Below are 20,046 nucleotides of genomic sequence, written 5' to 3' on the forward strand. Positions count from 1 at the left end.
TCCTTTTGCTTGCTTTGGGATTAGTTTGCTGTTCTTTCTCCAGTTCTTCCAAGTGGACAGTTAATTCCTGAATTTTTGCCTTTTCTTCTTTTCTGATATAGGCATTTAGGGCAATAAATTTCCCTCTTAGCACTGCCTTTGATGCATCCCATAAGTTTTGATATGTTGTGTTTTTGTTTTCATTCGCCTCGAGGTATTTACTAATTTCTCCTGCAATTTCTCCTTTACCCACTCATTGTTTAAGAGTGTGTTGTTGAGCCTGCACGTATTTGTGAATTTTCTGACACTCGGCCTATTATTGATTTCCAACTTCATTCCTTTATGATCTGAGAAAGTGTTGTGTATGATTTCAATCTTTTTAAATTTGTTAAGACTTGCTTTGTGACCCAGCATATGGTCTATCTTTGAGAATGATCCATGAGCACTTGAGAAAAAGGTGTATCCTGCTGTTGTGGGATGTAATGTCCTATAAATGTCTGTTAAGTCTAGCTCATTTATAGTAATATTCAGATTCTCTATATCTTTATTGATCCTCTGTCTAGATGTTCTGTCCATTGATGAGAGTGGGGAATTGAAGTCTCCAACTATTATGGTATATGAGTGTATTTCCCTTTTCAGTGTTTGCAGTGTATTCCTCACGTATTTTGGGGCATTCTGGTTTGGTGCATAAATATTTATGATTGTTATGTCTTCTTGTTTAATTGTTCCTTTTATTAGTATATAGTGTCCTTCTTTGTCTTTTTTAACTCTTTTGCATTTGAAGTCTAATTTGTTGAATATTAGTATAGCCACTCCTGCTCTTTTCTGGTTGTTATTTGCATGAAATATCTTTTCCCAACCTTTCACTTTCAACCATGTTTATCTTTGGGTCTAAGATGTGTTTCCTGTAGACAGCATATAGAAGGATCCTGTTTTTTAATCCATTCTGCCAGTCTATGTCTTTTGATTGGGGAATTCAGTCCATTAACATTTAGTGTTATTACTGTTTGGATAATATTTTCCTCTAACATTTTGCCTTTTGTATTATATATATCATATCTGATTTTCCTTCTTTCTACACTCTTCTCCATACCTCTCTCTTCTGTCTTTTCATATCTGACTCTAGTCCTCCCTTTAGTATTTCTTGCTGAGCTGGTCTCTTGGTCACAAATTCTCTCAGTGACTTTTTGTCTGAGAATGTTTCAATTTCTCCCTCATTTTTGACGGACAATTTTGCTGGATATAGGAGTCTTGGTTGGCAGTTTTTCTCTTTAATAATTTAAATATATCATCCCACTGTCTTCTAGCTTCCATGGTTTCTGCTGAGAAATCTACACATAGTCTTATTGTGTTTCCCTTGTATGTGATGGATTGTTTTTCTCTTGCTGCTTTCAAGATCCTCTCTTTCTCTTTGACCTCTGACATTCTAACTAGTAAGTGTCTTGGAGAACACCTATTTGGGTCTAATCTCTTTGGGGTGCGCTGCACTTCTTGGATCTGTAATTTTAGGTCTTTCATAAGAGTTGGGAAATTTTCAGTGATAATTTCTTCCATTAGTTTTTCTCCTCCTTTTCCCTTCTCTTCTCCTTCTGGAACACCCACAACACGTATATTTGTGCGCTTCATATTATCATTCAGTTCCCTGATCCCCTGCTCGAATTTTTCCATTCTTTTCTCTATAGTTTCTGTTTCTTTTTGGAATTCAGATGTTCCATCCTCCAGTTCATGAATTCTATCTTCTGTCTCTTTAAATCTACCATTATAGGTATCCATTGTGTTTTCCATCTTTTCTGCTTTGTCCTTCAATCCCATAAGTTCTGTGATTTGTTTTTTCGTACTTTCTATTTCTTCTTTTTGTTCAGCCCGTGTCTTCTTCATGTCCTCCCTCAATTTATTGATTTGGTTTTTGAAGAGGTTTTCCATTTCTGTTCGTATATTCAGAATTAGTTGTCTCAGCTCCTGTGTCTCATTTGAACTATTGGTTTGTTCCTTTGACTGGGCCATATCTTCAATTTTCCTAGCGTGATCCGTTATTTTCTGCTGGCGTCTGGGCATTTAATCAGATTTCCCTGGGTGTGGGACCCAGAAGGTTGAAAGATTTTCCTGTGAAATCTCTGGGCTCTGTTTTTCTTATCCTGCCCAGTATGTGGCGCTCATGGCGCTCGTCTGTCTACGGGTCCCACCAGTAAAAGATGCTGTGGCTCCTTTAACTTTGGAAAACTCTCGCTGTGGGGAAAGGTCGCCAGCCGAAGCGGCTTGGGGAAGTTCTGATTCAAATCTCCCAACCCGCCCGGAAATCCGCGCGTCGGTGGGGGTGGGGGGATCCAGCCTCCGCGGCTTGGGGGAGTGCCGGCCCGGGAAGCTGAGCGTTGCAGGTGGTGCCAGCCACCGCGGCTTGGGGAGTGCCGATCCAACGTTCCCAGCCGGACCGGGAAGCCACGTGTGTGGAAGGGACCCCGTTCACCAGCCTCCGTGGCTTCGGGGACTTCCTATCCAATTCTCCCAGCCGGCCCGGGAGGCCGCGCGTGGTAGGGGGGTGCCGCCCGCCATGGCTTGAGTGGACCGCCTGTCCAATTCTCCTAGCCGTTCCGGGAAGGAGGGAGGGAGGGACTCCGGCTGCCCGCTGCCCCAGCCCGGAGAAGCGCGTTCTCCTCGGGTATCTCACCACAGCGGATTCTCCCTGCCGGTTCATCCATTCCAGAATGGGGTACGCTGTCTTTTTGGTCTCTGTTGTGGCTCCGGGAGCTGTTCTGTACCATTTCTATTTCTTTAGTAGCTGTTCTGGAGGAGGAACTAAGACCCGCGCGTCTTACTAAGCCACCATCCTCTCTGGAAGTCCCTACTCCTTTTTTGTTAGGAGTCTTGTTTTTGCCTGATTAAAATACATGTGCCAGCAAAATGACATTCACAGTTGATGAGCATAACCTTTGGACTCTGAACTGTGAACTCCTTCAGGGCACAGCCTCTTTCTTCTCTGTCCCAGACCAGGAGTGGCTGCAGTCAGACTGTTGTTCTGATCAACTTCAGAAGCTTGTATCCTCCCTGGGCCAGAGAGGAAAGGACTGGCTCATTCTCCCAGATGTTTTGTCAGGTGCCTTCTTCCTCCTTTCCTTAACTCTTTTCTCTGCCTCTGGTCTCGACTTGTTTCCTGGGGTCCTTGAACATGGGTGGCCAATCTGTTCTTCTCGGCCACCTTGGTCCTCGGTGGGGGGCTTCCAATGCATGGCCAGTACTTGCAGAAGGTTTGCACTGAGGGGCAGAAATGGCTGCAGACCCTGGCATTGAGTGGTCTTCAACAAACACCAGAATCCATTCACAAGCATTTAGTTTTGTCCGTTCTAGGATTTTACATAAGTGGAGTCATGCTGTAGGTACTGTTATTTTTCTGACATTTTTCACTTTTCACAATTATTTTGAGGTTATCCATTCTTTTGCATTACTGGTAGTTCCTGCCTTTTTACTTGCTGAGCAATATTCCATCATAGGCTGTTTTACCCTTAGGTTGTTTCCAGTTTGTGGCTTTATGTACAAATAGAGCTGCTCTTAGAGTTTCTGTGCAAGTCTTTCTGTGGACAAGGTTTTCATTTCTTTTGGGGAAGTACTTGGGAGTGAATTGGATGAATCATGAGGAAAGTGTTATACTTTAAAAAAAAAAAAAGATTTAGGTGAAATTGGTATAACATAAAACCAACCATTTTAAAGTATGCAACTCAGTGGTGTTTGACGCATTCACAGTGTCAAGCACCCACCACCTTGTCTGGTTCTAGAATGTTTAATCACCCCTAAATAAAACCCTGTGCTCATTAATCAGTTCCCCATTCCCCCATCCTTCCAGCCTCTGGCAACCCCCAATCTGCTTCTCTCTCTACTCATTTGCCAGTTCTTGGTATTTTACATAAATGGAATCATACAATACATGATCTGTTGTGCTTGGCTTATTTTACTTATTATAATGTTTTTGAGGTTCATCCTAGTTGAAGCATGTGTCAAAGCTTCCTTCCTTCTTGTTGCCACATAGTATTCCATTGTATGGACCAATCATGGTTGATTTCTCCATCGTCCATTGACGGACGTTTGTGTAGTTTCCATATCTTCACTATTGTGAATAGCATGCGTTATATATTCACGAGCAAGTGTTTGGTTACCTGCTTTCATGTCTTCTGTTTATATACCTGGGAGTGGATTTGCTCATTTGGTAATTCTATGTTTAATTTTCTGAGGAACCACAAAACCGTTTTCCATAGTGGCTGTAACATTTTAGATTCCTAGCAGCAGTGTACAAGGTTTCTAATCTCTGCATCCTCACCAACATTTATCTTCCTTTTTTTTTTTTTTAAATTGTAGCCTTCCTTGTGGGTGTGAAGTCATAGCTCATTCTGGTTTTGATTTGCATTTCTCAAATGCTGTTAAGCTTCTTTCCATGTGCTTGTTAGCCGTTTGTGTATCTTCTTACAGAAGTGTCTGTTCAAGTCCACTACCCATTTTTTAATTGTGAAAAATAGCATATATACAAAAAAAGCAATGAATTTCAAAGCACACTGCAACAATTATAGAACAGATTTCAGAGTAGGATATGAGTCATGATTCCACAATTTTAAGTTTTTACTTCTAGCTACTCTAATACACTGGAGATTAGAATCGATATCAACATAATGATTCAGCAGTCATACATTTGTTAAATTCTATCTTCTTTATTATAACTCCACCTACTCTTTTGATCTTTCTCCTAATATTGGGGGAGTATTTGGGTTATGCCCATTCTGACTTTTTCATGTTGGAAAAAGGACTGTCAATAATATGGAATGGGGGATAAGACCAGTTGATATGATGGAGAGGTTGGCCGCTAGGACTTATCTGGCCTAGGAACCCATCTAGAGTGTTTAGGTTTCCTGAAAGTAATCGTAGTACATGGAACCTTTGTAGAGTGTCAGATAAAGCCTTAGGTGTTCTTTAGGGTTGGTAGGAGTGGTTTTGGTTGGGGTTTGGCAAACCATGATAAGTAACATTATTTAGCTGAAGCTTGTGTAACAGTAGTGTCCAGAGTAGCCTCTCTACTTTATTTGAACTCTCTCATCCACTGATACCTTATTTGCTACAATTTTCTTTCCCCATTTGAAAGTCATGTCCCACGTTACCAGGGAGACTTTCACCCCTGGATGTCATGTCCCACTTAGAGGGGAGGGTAATGATTTCACCTGCAGAGTTGGGCTTAGAGAGAGAGAAAGGCCTTCTGGAAGTATCTCTTAGGCATAACTATAGATCGGCTAATCTTCTCCACTACATACATCGGTTTCACAAGAGCAAGCCTCAAAATCAAGGGCTTGGCCTATTGATTTGGGTGTCCCTGGTGTTTGAGACAGTATCAGGGGTGTCCCTGATGGTAAAGTTTTATAGTTCCATATATTTTCTCCTTTCCCTCAAGGGACTTTGCCAATACTTTTGAATGATCTGCTCAACATATTCTGACACTGACTATTTTTAAATTGTCTTTTTGTTGTTGCCTTATTAGAGTTCTTTATATATTCTGGATGCTAAACTCTTATCAGATATATGACTTGCAAATATTTTCTCACATTTTATTGGTTGTCTTTTCACTTTAATAATGAATTTTGCTGTACAAAAGTCAGTTGTAGTCCAATTTATTCTGTCTTTTGTTGCTTATGCTTTCGGTGTCATATCTAAGAATTGACTGCCAAATCCAAGGTCATGATTTGCCTCTATGTTTTCTTATAAGTGTTTTATGGTTTTAGCTCTTATTTAGATCCACTTTCCCAAAGTTAGTAGGCTTTCTGGCCCCTCCATGTCTAGGCCTGGGGTCTACATGCATGTTTGCCAGTGTTCAGACCTGAAGGGTGGAGGCCCAGAACCTGTGGCTGTTGACACCTTTGGCATCAGGACAAATATACCTCTTTGGGCTCCTGCATTCTTTTTAAACCCCAGGCCAGTGGTGATTTTGGTAAAGAAGAAAACATTTTAGAAAAGTCTTTTTTTTCCTGCAAAATCATTAGGCTATTTTCCTCCCTATCTTTGAAGTTCCAAAATGTGACAAGATTGATCTCCCACACCTTTTTTTTTTTACTTTGGTCAGTGTGACTCCTGGACCAGCAGCCTCAGGATGTCCTGGAAATGCACGTTTCTAGACCCACCTGGGACCCACAGATCAGAAGTGCTGGGGATGGGCAACCAGCTATGCTGCTGCAAGCCCTCCTGGAGGGTGCAGGCTCACATTTGAGGACCCTGCTGTGAGATGTTAAACTCACTGAGTTTGTCCTGCTTCTGTCACCACTGAATTGGAAATATCTGTGCAGCTCCTTGAACAAAACATGGGATACTTCTTTTGTCCTGACTGGATTTTATCATTTCTTTTTATTTTCAAATGTGGTATATGGTGGAGTCTCCAAGACACAAGTGACATAGAGATGTCTGTACTATTGAGATATGTAAATGCTGAGAAGGGCAAGGAAACAGTCATAGTCCCATGTCCTTTTGAAGTGGGGTGAGTGGTCATGTCTCGAGGTCTCACAGGCTCCGCAGGCTTCCATGACCCAAATGGAGGCTCTTTGTGTGTCCCCCAGATGTGCTCCTGCTGTGTGGCCCTGAAAGTGGATAGCAGGTGTCCAGTCATCCAGACTGCACACCTGAAGGTTTCCTCGACCAGCCTGTCTCAACCGTGTCAAGTAGGCTCATGTGGGAGCTTGAGTCCCATGCTGAGTTAAACCAGGGCCTCAGGGCCTACCATTATTGGCTCCCAAACCCCTCCCAGGTGATTCCAGGGTTGAGCCAAGTTTTAGACTCTTCTCCTACACCTTCCCTTCTCTTCTGCCCAGATGCAAGTCCTGCTGCTCTCAGGAATACTTGACTCTGTCTCTTCCCATCTCTCCTACCAGTGCCCCACTCGGACCTTGCTGGTCTTACCTGGAGGCTCAGAGAGCATCCCTCTTCCTATTTAGATAGTTCCCTGGGCTTGTGTTCACCTCTGCTCTTGTCTCCTTCATTCCTTGCCCAGGCTCAGGACCAGGCAGATCCCTTGTGCTTGAGGTCCCTGGGGGTTCACAGCAGGGGTGTGCCCTGGGGCAGTGTTAGCCGGTCTTCTTCCTCCTCCTGGGGTTCCCTTCAGTGTCTGTGCTTGGCCACCACCACCGCATCTGGATAACCTACCCAAGCAGCCCTCAGGTGGTTACCTATTGCTGCAAAACAATCCACCCTAAACATAACAGTGAAAATAACAGTGGTTACTTATTTTGCTCACAGATACGCAGTTTGCACATGTTCTAGCATAGAGGGCTCAATGAGGGGGGGTGGCGGCTGGCTCACCTGGCCAGTAAGCTGGTGCTGGCTCAGCACACAGCTCAGCCAGGGCTGTGGGCCAGGGGGCCCCTTTTCTCTCCATGGCTCCCATGGGTAGAAGCAAAGTGTGAGAGCTGCACAGGGCTCCTTAGAGGCCACGAGCAGCCATCTCGTCCCCATGTAAGTGCTTTTCACTTAGAACATAAAGCAGTGGAACACTTTCAAACTGTGACTTCTTAGTAGAGGGTGCTGCCAGAATGAGGGCAGCCCTAGCCCTGCCTCACCAACACCCTGCCCTGGGCTCTCTGCATGGAGCCCTGGCCCTCTAGACTGAGGTTCAAGGACCTGAGCCAAGCCAACCTCACCCACCTGTGGGCCCCTCTGGGTCCCTCTCAGCTTCCTGGATATGGGGGCACCCCAAAGTCAGTGTTTCCCTTTCTATAAGGCAATAGAAATGTCTCCTTGAACAAATTTGTTTGGCAAATAGGTGGTTGTGCCAAATTAACCATTTTTGCCCTTTGCCCTGAGAAATTCCCCAGAGTCATTGATGTGCTAGTATTTAAAGAAGGCGAACTTGAGGCAGCATGTGGGGAGCTTTCTGCAGGCCCCTTGGTCTGGGCAGCCTGCTTTAAGAGGCCCTGGGAAGATGTGTGGATCTTCCAGGTCGTGCCTGACCCCGAGAGGAAGTGACCGCGTCTGGCTCATTTCGGGGCTCATTTCAGGGTGGGCAGGCAGCAGTGTGGTGAGAAGCCACCCAAGCCTGTACTGAGCTGGGCATTCCCAGGGCTTGTGTGCTGGGTGGGGGGCAGGCAGATTTACCTCGATATTACCCTAGGGAAAGTTCCAGATGATGACAGTTTTTTCTCAGAATGAGTTTTGGTTGAATTATTAGTCTAAAATAAAGCAAACTTGCTTTTCCTCATTTCCACTTATGAACTTGCTCACACACACCGTAACTGTTCACCCAGGGCCACGAGCCCCTTTGAGCACCCCCTCTTTGGTAGGCATGGGCAGTCTCTGGGAACCCCTAGGTGAATGGGTAGTGACCTTGCCCCCAGGACCCCCTGAGGCAGCCCTCACCTCGGCGGGCCCTCCCCCCCGCAGGCCATCTGCATTCTGCTCCATCTCCATTCACAAAGCAAGTAGGAGCCGTTCAAACAGCTTCGTAGGACTTACGTCTAAATTATTAAGAAAGTAGTTCAAGTTTTTATGTTTTGAATATTAAAAAATGGGAATACATATGCAAATGCTGTTTAATCAGTGCCCTGCTAACCTTCCAGTGTTTAGCTGATGTGTGCTTTGTAAAGGCGGCTTCCTTCTGGGGAGGAGGTGGCCAGGGTTCCCCACAGGACCTTGGGCCACACTTTGTTTCTTGGTTCAGAATGACTTCAGTGGCTGGAAGTTTCTAATTACTCAACTTTTCTGTACTTGTCTTTTACAGGCCACTTTATAAATCCTTCATGTTTAGGTGTACAGCAGTGCCCAGCCCTGCCGGCCCGCTCTCCTGCAGAGCAGCTCTGAGGCAGTCCCAGGCTCTGAGTTTGCTGGGAAGAGCCAAGGCCATTTGTGCATCCTACCTGGAAATGGTGCTTGGCCCCAAGTCGTCGTTTCCCCTTCAGAAGGTCGGGAGGCAGGAGCAGACAGGCTGCTCTCCATGCCCCTCCTGCTTCCCAGAGCCCTGCCTTGCTCTATCTCTATCATCTTGCAGACTGGGCTCAGCCCCTAGGCCCCAGGAGAAACCTCTTCCTCGAGAGGCCTGGTGAGTAGGCCCTGGGCTGGGCACGCCTGTGCAACTGTGCAGTTAATAGAGCCCCCAAATGGCCCTGGCATTCATTTGGGGAATGGCCCTGGAGAGATGTATACACAGGTACTGCCCTGTCTCCGGAGCCCCATGTAATGAGGGTGACATGCCCATGAGCAGCAACTGGCCCACCTCCGCACCCGCACGCAGAAATAGCTGTCGCGCTTCTGGGTGCTGGGTGGCTGGGCTGGAGGCTTCCCAGGGGCCTTGTGCTTTTGTGGACTCGGGGCTGGAAAGCTGGCACTCCCTGTCTAGTGTCTGCACTCCGGGCAGTTCCCATCAGGAAGGTTTAAGTGGTTCCATCTGATCCATTCTACCTGATGGCGCTTGAGGTCTGGAAATGGCAGGGCGTTTTCATGGGAAGATATAAAAGATTCCTTTTCTTGTTGATGTGAATACACTGTCAGTGATAAACCAGTTGGTCTTAGAGCCAATTGTCCCTGCCCACTGGGCCTCCACCCCGAGTTCAGCTACCCATGTCACTGGTCACCATAAAATCCCAGGTTCTTGGTATCCGTAGTTCTGAGATAGTCCCTGCAAGTTTCTTTTGTGTTTCCTCACACTCTTAATGTCTGGCTTGTTCAGGTATCAGGATATGGGCCTTGTAATGAAATTTCACAAAGAATGAATGTTAGCTCCAAAGTATCTTTAATTTCTAGCCTGCGATTGTCAGTGTCTTTTTGAAAAATGTGCTTCATGCTTTAATCACCATGACTATAAAGAGGCAATTCCTGAAGGATTTATCAGTGTTTTTTTAAATGAGAGGAATCTCAAATAAATTAAGATTTTCTTGGGTCTGAATTTTGGCATTTCACCAACTCCACCTTCATCGTGGTGATAGTGCGCGCTCACACACATACACACACACACTTCTACCCAAAGCAGGTGAACAGGACCTTCGCCTGGAGCTCTCCAGTCTCCGGAGGAGGGAAGGGGCCTTGTTCCCTCCCTTTCCCTCAGGGTAGGGGGCAGGGACAAGAAAGAAAGGTTAACAAAGCCATCACCTCTGGCTGCTGTTCTACTCCAGACCCACCAGGTCCGTGGGAGGGCCTGGAATGGCAGCGTTGGATTGTGGAGGAGATGGAAGGACCTATCAGGAGGGTGATGGTTGGAAGATGCATCAGGCTCTGCCTTTCCCTGTGGACCTGCCTGAGGCCTTTCTGTTTCCCAGTCTGATGCCACCGGGAAGCGGCTAACTGAGTTGTTTTTGAAGCGAATGTGCTTAGCAAAGTCCCTAGGCAGGAGACCATGGGCTCCTGGACCCCTTCTGGAATCCCCCACTGAGTTCCTTGGCCATCTCCCCCTGTCTAGCGTGGTGAGTGGGTAGGCAGGAGGAATGCTGAGCCCACCTTGGCCACGCTGAGTTTGAGGACCCTGGAGGCATCCTGGGGAGAAGCCCCGTGGACAGTTGGACATATGGATCCAGGGACGTAGAACCTCAGCCTGCAATTCACGCTGCTCTCTCCACAGGTTTTTAGAGTGCTTTAAGCAAGCCAATGGAAAGAAACACATTTATTGAGGACAATTATGGGAAATTTTTGACTTCATAGAAAATTTCAGCCTTGTACCATGCCTACAATAAATACACTGGTAACTAAGCCACTGTAAGTGAAACAAACTAAGTTTGCACATAAAGCACATGTCCACTTTTTGAAGAGTTGGTGGTTTGGTTGAAAAGGAAAATACATCCCAAAATGCATGAAGACAACTGTCAAGTGACCTCATACTCAGGGCAGGACGCTGTGATGTACCTTGAGTCCTTAGCGGGGCAGGCAGCAGAGCCACAGCCTGCATTCCCTGGACAAGCTGCCCCATGCCTGTTTGCTGGGCCATAACCTCCAGGGGTTATGGGAAGGCCCGAGGGCTCACTGTTGCTTCCCTAAAAGCCCCAAATGGGGTGTGGCCCAGACTCGCCCTGAGGGGCACACCTGCCTCTGCTGGGCTCATTTGCTGAGCAAAGGGAAGGCCCGGGAGTGCAGCCTGCCTGCCTGTGAGGACATGGCCCAGGAAAGGAGGGGGAGTTTTGGTGGCGAGATGCCAGTTGCTGTCAGGTCCTGTAAAGGTGAGCTCACCTGGACCTTCTTGCAAGCCTGTGGACTGAGAATCTTGCCACCGATCTGGCATTGCTCTTGGGTGACCAGGAAATCCCCAGTCCTTCTGGTGTGCTGGGCCTCCCCTTGGCCCACTGTAAAATAGTAAAATAGCTTACTATTTTAATGTGGTACTTGTATCTGATGAGTAGTTGCAAATCTGTTTTCAGAGAGTGATTCCCACAACCTCCCCCGCCCTGCCTCTGAGCATGCATGGGGCTTACCTTGCCTAGTGCCGGTTCTTTGAAATAATTTTGAAAAGTCCTAGGACTTGAGGGATAGGAAAAAAACCCATTGTAATGGGAATTCTAGTGCCTTATTTTTAGAGTAATAAATCTTCCTCCTCCTTTATTCATTCTAGTAACGAAGGCTGGGCTCCTGAGAGGTAGGAGTGAGCTCATGGAGAGGCAGACGTGGTCCTTAGCTTGCCTTTGTGTCTACACAGTGAGCTTCTAGTGGCATCAGTGTGCCGTGCATGATGGTGCCAGCCGAAGAGGTGTTCACACCCCAGGGCTGCTGGAGGGGGCAGTAGGCTGACATCCACCTCGGGTGTCGCCGGGGATCAGGCTGGAACGAGTATCGATGCTGGGATGAGTATCGATGCTGAGGTTTGGCCCAAGGCCTCGGGCAAGGAGCACAGCCATATGTTTGCTGAGTCTGAAAGAAGCAAAAGAACAAGAGTACACATCAGGGCTTTGCGCACCGTTTGAGGAGATACTCCTCTCCAGGCTCTTCTAGGTCTGCCAGCCCTGTGTCTCACTGGTGCACATTTGTCCCTTTGTCCATCTACCTGTCTATCATTCATGTATGAATCTATGAATATCTGTTTGGCCAGGTGCTCCATGCTGGAGATTTAAAGACAAATGAGAAATGGCCTTGGCCTTGGAGGAGCCACCAGGTCATTGAGGGCCAAGGGGCAGCTCACAGCTCAAGCAGAGTCAGTAAAAAAGACTGGGCAGGGCCATCCAGGGTGGGGCTGTGGGGACACAGAGCCCTCAGACATGGACTCCGCCTTTGCTCATCCTTGGCGGTAGCCCGTGGTGCTGGGCCTTGCTGACAGAAGTCCGTGTGGGGGAGTGGGGAGCAGGCCCTCTGCATGGACCCCTCTGGGAGAGGACCAGCCCCCTGCACCCTTCTTCTGGTCAGCACCACTGGGGATAGAGTGGCCGTCTGTCACCCTGAGGGTCCTCCGAAGGCCAGCCCATCACAGGAGTGCTTCTCTCCCTAAGGTCTATAAGGGTGGCCTGGGTCAGAGCCCCAGGGCAGAGTACTGGGGGTCCTTCCAGAAGGGGTTGCTGGGGGCTTTGACATGTTCACAGCCTGACGCCTCCTCCTGTCCTGGTCCTTGGAGAGTGTCTGCCTTCCCTGTAGGATTTTTCTATGGGTTTGAAATAATCCCAGATAATTTCTTCAAGTGGGCTGTGCAGCGTAGTATTTAAACACCTGTAATATCTCTAAACCCTGGGGCCAGAAACTCGAGTGGTTGCTCTATTCATGGATTTGTGTTGCAGTAAAATGTGATTATTGATGAATATCTGTGGAAATGGATATGATTGTGTCCTCTTTAATGAGCTAACAATTTCGCACTGAAATCTCAGCAGTGCTATTGTTTAGAATAAAAGGAGACATGCAAATGAGGCCGGGACTGGATTGTGGGGAAACAAAGCCTGCAGCCTTTTTATTGTACCCATTAATTAGTTTCCAGCAGCCACTTTCCTGGGGAAGAGACTGGAAAAATAATTAAAGTGATACATGAGGTAAGGAGTTTAGAAATTCAAAAGGTGAAGGCAAGAATTAGTTTAATACATAATTAGACATATTATTTGTGGCTGTACATTTTTAAAAATGTGGTTCACTGAGGCAATAGGCTCCTATTTTTAGTCCTGGATGGTTAATAAATACTGTTTGGTTGGGGCTGTTTTTCAACTCATAAAGGCCCATAAATTTTCTTAATAACATTAAGTGGCTAATTATATTGTACACTGTTAAAATTACTCCTATTGCAAAATCTAATAATACCACAAAAGTTGCAAAAGTAAGTTTTTAAAGGAGTTAATTTGACTAAATTACGAAGTGAAATGTCTGGTGTTTTGCCCAAAGTGAAAAAGTTTCACCAAAGAATCTGTTGTTGCAAATGTGATCCTAAGTATCATCCTTGACAATCAATGTAGACAGTCAACTTGTTTTTTATTCAATGGCCCCGATGGAAAATTGCCCCAGTCAGCTTGCAGGCTGGGTACACAGTTGTTGGCGGGCATAGTTTGATGTGAACAGAACGTTTACCCCATGATTTGCACCCCCTGTAGCATCAGCTCTAGTTCTGTGGTTGCACCTGCTAGGCTTGATGAACCATTGCTGGCTCCATCTTTGCTTGATGCAAATACCTTTGCATTTCACCTGATCTAAATGCCTGGTGAAAATCACTGGTGATGCTGTGTAATATAACAGCCCAATGTCTGATGAGCCGGCTTAGACTGACCATTCCAGTGCTGGCCACTTAGGTTGTTTCCTGTGATTCCCTAGGATTTGGGATTATCTTAAGACGGCCTGGGAATTCAATTCCATTTCTGGGAATAGAAAGGTATAAACTCCCTCCTCTCTTTCTTCCCTCCCTTTCCTTTTCTCGGCCAGGGAAGGAAAGGCAGCCAGTCCAGGGTGCATTAATGAACACGTCACCACTGAGGACACCTGGGATCCATCCCACTGGGGACATCCATGAGACAATGGGGAGCACAAGTCAGACCCACCCCCCCAACACACACACACACACACACACACACACACACACACACACACACACACACACACACACACACACACACACACACACACACACACACACACACACACACACACACACACACACACACACACACACACACACACACACACACACACACACACACACACACACGGGCCAAGGGAGTTGAACTGCTCAAATTCCAGCTACCACTTTGCACTGGCTGCAGGCTGTTCTCAGGGTTGTTAACAGGGCTCTGGCAGAGAGCAAGTCCTCAGGAGGCACAGGTGTTTGCAATAAACCGGGGTTGCAGTAAGCTGGGGATTGCCTCCCAGGGGAGGCGGTGCCGAGGGGACATGGGTGGGGCCTAAGTGGTCTGCTATGTCCTGCAAGCCTAAGATTTCTTAAACCTCATAATTTATCATGAAAATTCACTCTAACTTTGCATGTAATTCCATTACAATCTTCAAGTAAAAATGATGCTCTGCGGGGAAAAAAATACGAAGTTCCAGGACTAGGAGCACGCTTATCATGTGGCTGCAAGCACCTGCCCTTGACGGGCCCCCGAGGTCCCAGGGTAAGCGCCAGTGTGAAGGGTACACTGCTCAAGTTTCTTGATGCTGAAGTGACAGGCCTGTGCATAAACATTTCAACTCTATTTGTAGGCTGCTTTCTTAAAATATTTTTTTTAGTAAGCATCCTAACCCTTTTAATAGTTGATCTTCAAACTGAGAGAAAAAAATAAAAATGGTAAGAATGACTTATTCAGAACCCAGGGTGTGTCAGCCACTGCCGTTGGTGCTCTGGGCCCATTAGCTGGTGCCATCCTCCCGGTGGCCTCATGATGAGTGTGGTGTTCCCTCCAGTTTACAGTTGGTGTAGAGGAAATCATTTTATCCAGGGTCTCCCGGTAGGAAGCCATGAGCCACTTCAGCGTTCAGAAGCACGGTCTTCCCACCAGGTCTTGCCAGGCCGTGAGCTGCATGTGTGGCCCTTGTTGTCTCCTGCTGCCCTTTAGCAGCTGCTTCTTGGTGCATTCCTGGACTCCTCCTCCTCCTCGCTCAGGCCCCCCAGGAGCTGGGCTCCTTGGCCTTCCCCTGGTCTGCCCCACTGAGAATGGGCTGTGCCTTGGCTTTCCTTGATGGCCTCTTTTCTTTCACAAATTAAAATGAGAAACTCTTGGTTCAGGGACAGAGGGAAAGGTCCAACCCTTCCGTTTCCATTCTTTCTTTTAAATGAGAAGCCATCCATTAATCATCTGGTGATTAGATCAAGCAATCCAGACATACTTACTGATGCTTTCCGACTGTGGTTTGCTGGAGTTCTGGGAAAGAGGAAAACAAACAAGTCCTAATAAAATAAAAATTATTTCCTCATTTGAATTTCTCAACCTAGAAAGTCAATATGCTGCAAACATCAATCTTTTTGTTCTTGAAGTAGAGGAACAATTTCTCATTGTCCGACATCCCAGGTCGGGATGACGAAGTGTGTGTTGTATTGACTGGATTCAGCCATCACTTCTTCAGAGATCACTGCCCCTTTACCCAGGCCCAGTTATGCCCTGGGCTTCGTACTCTGTGCTGATGTGTTGGACTTCACGTGTCCCATAATCTTAAGAATGTTATTGTATAAGACTTCACATTTTTTAACGTGGTTACACGTACTGTGTATATTCATAAGCCCACTTTTCTATGATGGACTTCTTAGTGAGTTAGAAAGGTGGCTTGTGGAGGGGCCTCCAAGGCTTGGTGGGGAGGCTACCAAGCTTCCCTAGGAATTTAGAGGGAAAAGTAGGGAACGGTAGAGCTGGGGAGGTCAGCTCTTATGGGGTGCAGGGGAGGTGGTGGGGGGGGACCTGCCCAGCTGGTGGGCAGTAGAACTAGGACTAAACTCAGGCTTCCCTTGGCCAGGTTAGGCTGGCTGCCCCTTCTGTTCTGCCTCATTTATAGTCTTTCCAGCACAGAGAAGTTGGTTCAACTCTTAAAATGAGCTTATTACAATTTTCATCACACAGTGCTTGGCCATCAAGCAGGCCCAAATAGCTTAGTGGTCTTTGCTGAGGAGCCTTCAGGCTGTTCCAGATATTGGGGCTCCTACAGCACTCTGCCTGGCCCGGTCAGTGCCCCTGCATTTTGCGGTGCCATTGTTTCCCCATCTGTCTTACTAAGAGAGTTCTTGAGGGAAGGGGCTGTGTGTGACAGGCTCTGCCCTTCTCCCTGCCTAGGCCTGGCACATTGGCATCTGCTAACAGCCGGACTGATAAGTGGGTGGGTGCTTGCACCACTGACCAGATTGCCCTGCGTCCCATAGAGCGTACAGAGCTTTGTTTGTATATAAGAAAAAAAGTGAAGCCCTACCTCCAGCCTCTGCTGCCTAGGCCTTTTGACTGCCCCGTAGTCTGGTTCAATAGACCAACCCCCTGGCTTGCCAGCTGGGAGACCCAAGCAGAACCACCTGCCCTGTTTCCAGACAGGTGGGTGACTGACCCCACACTCCTGCACGAAGGTAGGTTTTGGTCCTGGGGTCAGATCTGAATGTAAAACTTAAAAGTTCTAAATTCATCAAGGCTTTCTTTAGGGGCTGGAATATGCAATAGATTTTCTATCCCTCTCAATTCTCTGTTAAAATTTAATGCTGCCATAAAAATGATGGATCACAAATTATTCCAGGAAAAATGATTTTGAAAGACTCTTCTAACTATTGAAGCAGAAGTATAGACTCAGTGAAGAAATATATATGTACTCCAGAAAACACATGAGGAAATACGAAATCGTGTATTTTGTGGAAACTGAATCCATATAATGTTGTTCCAGGCTGTAGACAAAACAATTTTTGTTCAGGATATTGAAGTGCTGAATCTATTTTGTGCTCTTGGCATCTTTATTAGCAGAGTAGCACCATCCGTCTCTGAAATTCACTGTGCAGCCTTCCATACCCAGATCGCAGAGAAGCAAGAAGGACCGCACTGTCAGAAAGGTCCCGTGGAAGCCTTTGCCCATAACTCATGCAGGCATCACTCAGCCCACTCAGCCACCTTCCCACAGTGATGAAGTCAGGCTGTGGCTGGAAAGTCCAAGGCCCAGTGGGGAACGGGAGTGAAACCTGGCACCCAGACTCTAGAGGAGGTCACAGGCAGGAGAAAGTATTGTGAAGCCAGACACTTGCTCCCTCAAATCCATCAGCAGTCAGGGCCATTTAGTGCAGGTACAAACAGCCCTTTATTCCTTAGTGGGCCTTAAGGACATCATTCAATGGGAGATTTTTAAAAAGATAATATTGAAAGACTGACCCACATTTGACATCTGTTGTTTCTACTCCAAAGCAGGGGAAGTGATGCCCATGGCCTAGTCCCTCTCAGACCAATAACCCAAGCCAGGGTCATTGCTTCCACTGGAGACTGAGTCAGCTACTAGATAGGATTGTCCACACTGGCTGTAGTGGACGGACTTGTTTTTCCATAACATGTGCTTTCATATTTATAAGAAAGCTTAGTTTAAAGGACTGTCTGGTATCATCATTTCTGGTTAGCGATGTCACCATGGCAACTTAGGAGATGCTAGAAGCAGGTACTTCGTTAATTCTGAGTCTCAACCCTTCCAGGCAACTCTTGCCATCTTTTCTCTGGAGGGAAACAGGCTCATTGGAGAAATGTGTCTCATGTTGTTTCTAAGCTACATCCACCCAAGTGGATAATTTACTTTTCAGTGTAGGTTTAGAAAAATAGATGCACACGATCTCCTAATCCCCTTTCCTTGCACGTTTCAATATTAGCTCCTTTTAGAGTTCTCTTTGATAGCCAACAGTGTTCCTGGCTTCTCAGGGAAGAGGCAGGACCCTATAAACAGTGCCCTTTCAGTTCTGTTGTTCAGCTGGTACTGGGAGGAACAGAAGCTCCACTCCTTCCCAGGAGCTGACATGCTACTTTCCTGCCCATTACCCTTTGTTGGCACTACCATTGGCCACCGGATAAAGTCCAGAATAGAGTGTTTGGTTGACCATAAATTAAATTTTTCATGGAATATGAAACAACATTGAGAAAAATAAATAAATAAATAAAAGTAGAAAGAATTAAAAAAAAAAACAAAAACCAACATTGAGAGAACTTGAAGGAAAGACCTAAATGTATGGTGAGATAGCTGTTTATGAATTGAAAACCTCAATATTGATATTGGTTCTTTTCAAATTGATCTTTGAGTCAATGTAGCCATAATCAAATTTCTACCAGGCTTTGTTTTTTGTGGAAATCAACAAGCCATCTCTAAAATTTATATGGAAATGCAAAGGACCTAACAAAATTTACAACTTTTATAAAAGAATAAATAAGTTGAAGAACTTAACCTCCTGATTTCAAGACTTAATGGTAAAGTTATAGAAACCAAGGCCTTTAGGTATTGACATAAGGATAAGTAATGGAAAATTGGAACTGAGCAGAGTTCGCAATAGGTCAGTGATGGGCTGGGAGAAAACTATGCATATACTTTTATCTGACAAAAGGACTCATTTCAAGGATATGTATAAAATTCCCATAGACAAATAGCCCAATGAAAAAATGGGTGAAAGACTCAAGCAGATAATTTCACAACACAAACAAGTGAAATGAATGGCCAATAAACACTTGAAAAAGCATTTAGCGTCATCAGGGAAATGCAAATTAAACTGCCGTGGGATACCACTACACACCATCTTGGAAGACTGAAATTAAAAGGATTGACAGTACTAAATACACGGCAGCTGGAACACTCTTAGGCTGTGGTGGGAATGGTTAATGGTACCACCATGTAGGAAAACTGGTGGTTTCCTATAAGATTAAACATAACTAACCTGTGATCCAGCCATTCCCTTCATAGGTGCTGACACAAGAGAAGTGAGCGTCCATATCCACCAAAAATATTTCTACAAGAGCGTTTACAGCAGCGTTCTTCATATTAGCCAGACACTGAAAACAGCTCAATTCTGCATCAGCTGGAAGACAGGTAAACACATTCTGTAGAAATGTGGGTGAAGCTCAAAAACACTATCGTAGCCAAAAAGAGCAAACACAAGAGAGTACATACCACAGGCTTTCATTTATATGAAGTTCTAGGACTGACAGAAATCAGTCGTGATGGAGCTCAAAACGGTTCTTTCCTCTGGTTAGCAGTGGGAGGTGCAAGATATTCTGAGGTGGGGGAAATGTTCTGCAGGTGGTAGGGATGTGGGTGACACTGGTGCATTCATTTGTCAAAATTCATTGAACAGTGTCCTTAGATCTCTGCATTTCACTGAAAATCCTATCTTAGAAATAATTGATAAAAAGCTTTTTAAATGCCAGTTAGAAATACTTGGAAGCCAAAAATTGGAGTCAAAAGACAAACACAGAGTATGTGAAACACTAAAGCCATATTTTTTGAATCTTGTGAACTTGAGCTTCATTTTTTCAAGACTATGCCAAGTAAGTACTAGGGTATAAAGACAAAGGTCATGGTCACCCCAGGTTGCAAGGCCAAGGGGAAAGCCCTCTGGGTAAAGTAGCCCCCATGGCTCTGTGCTCAGAGCCGAGCCCCTGTCCCCGGAGTGCTAGGGCATTCTATTGTCCTGAGCTCGTGCATGTATGTCTGTTATCAGCGTTTGGGAGACTCTGCAAGAGAGGAGATATTGCACTTCAGGAAAGATGTAGACCAGTAAGTTTCACTGGTGGGAGTGAACTACTAAAATCTACTCTACAAAATAATTTGGTTGTACGTGGAGAGTGGAAGAGGTGCATAGCTCCTGGCCCATGTGTTCCACTTCTAGGTTCTTTGCGCCCGGAGCTGCAGTGTCCAGCACGGTGATCACCAGCCAACTGTGGCTCTTGGAATAAATACTAATTAGGGTTAAGTAAATTGTGAAATTTAGTTCCTCAGTTGCAGTAAGCACTTGTCAGGTGCCCCAGTCCCACCTGTGGCTGGAGGCTACTGTACGAGGTAGAGCAGACATAAAACATTCCCCTCACTGTAGAGTCCTGTTGGACAGCAGCAGTTCTCAAAGTGGGGTTCCTGAGCCACCAGCAGTAGCCTCACCTGAGACTTGTTAAAAAAGAAGATTCATGGGGCCTTTCAGATCTTCTGAATCAGAGACTCTGGAAATGGGGTCCAGTGATCTGCAGTTCCACAAGCCCTCCAGGGAATTCT

The 20,046-nt window shown here is 45.9% G+C and overlaps 1 protein-coding gene and 1 long non-coding RNA gene across 2 annotated transcripts in view; one reads left to right on the forward strand and one right to left on the reverse strand.

Annotated features, from left to right (window-relative positions):
* The window catches only part of TBC1D22A (TBC1 domain family member 22A), a 493,060-nt gene that overhangs the window by 400,500 nt on the left and 72,514 nt on the right, over positions 1–20,046 (forward strand). The gene's annotated exons all lie outside the window — the stretch shown is intronic.
* LOC143691142 (uncharacterized) lies at positions 11,536–18,853 on the reverse strand. The gene is made up of 3 exons (XR_013179364.1): positions 18,719–18,853; positions 15,191–15,221; positions 11,536–11,814 (listed from the first exon to the last, which is right to left on the reverse strand). It is a non-coding gene; the product is annotated as an uncharacterized LOC143691142 (long non-coding RNA).

Source organism: Tamandua tetradactyla, chromosome 7 (genome assembly GCF_023851605.1).
Source record: "Tamandua tetradactyla isolate mTamTet1 chromosome 7, mTamTet1.pri, whole genome shotgun sequence".
NCBI lineage: Eukaryota > Metazoa > Chordata > Mammalia > Pilosa > Myrmecophagidae > Tamandua > Tamandua tetradactyla.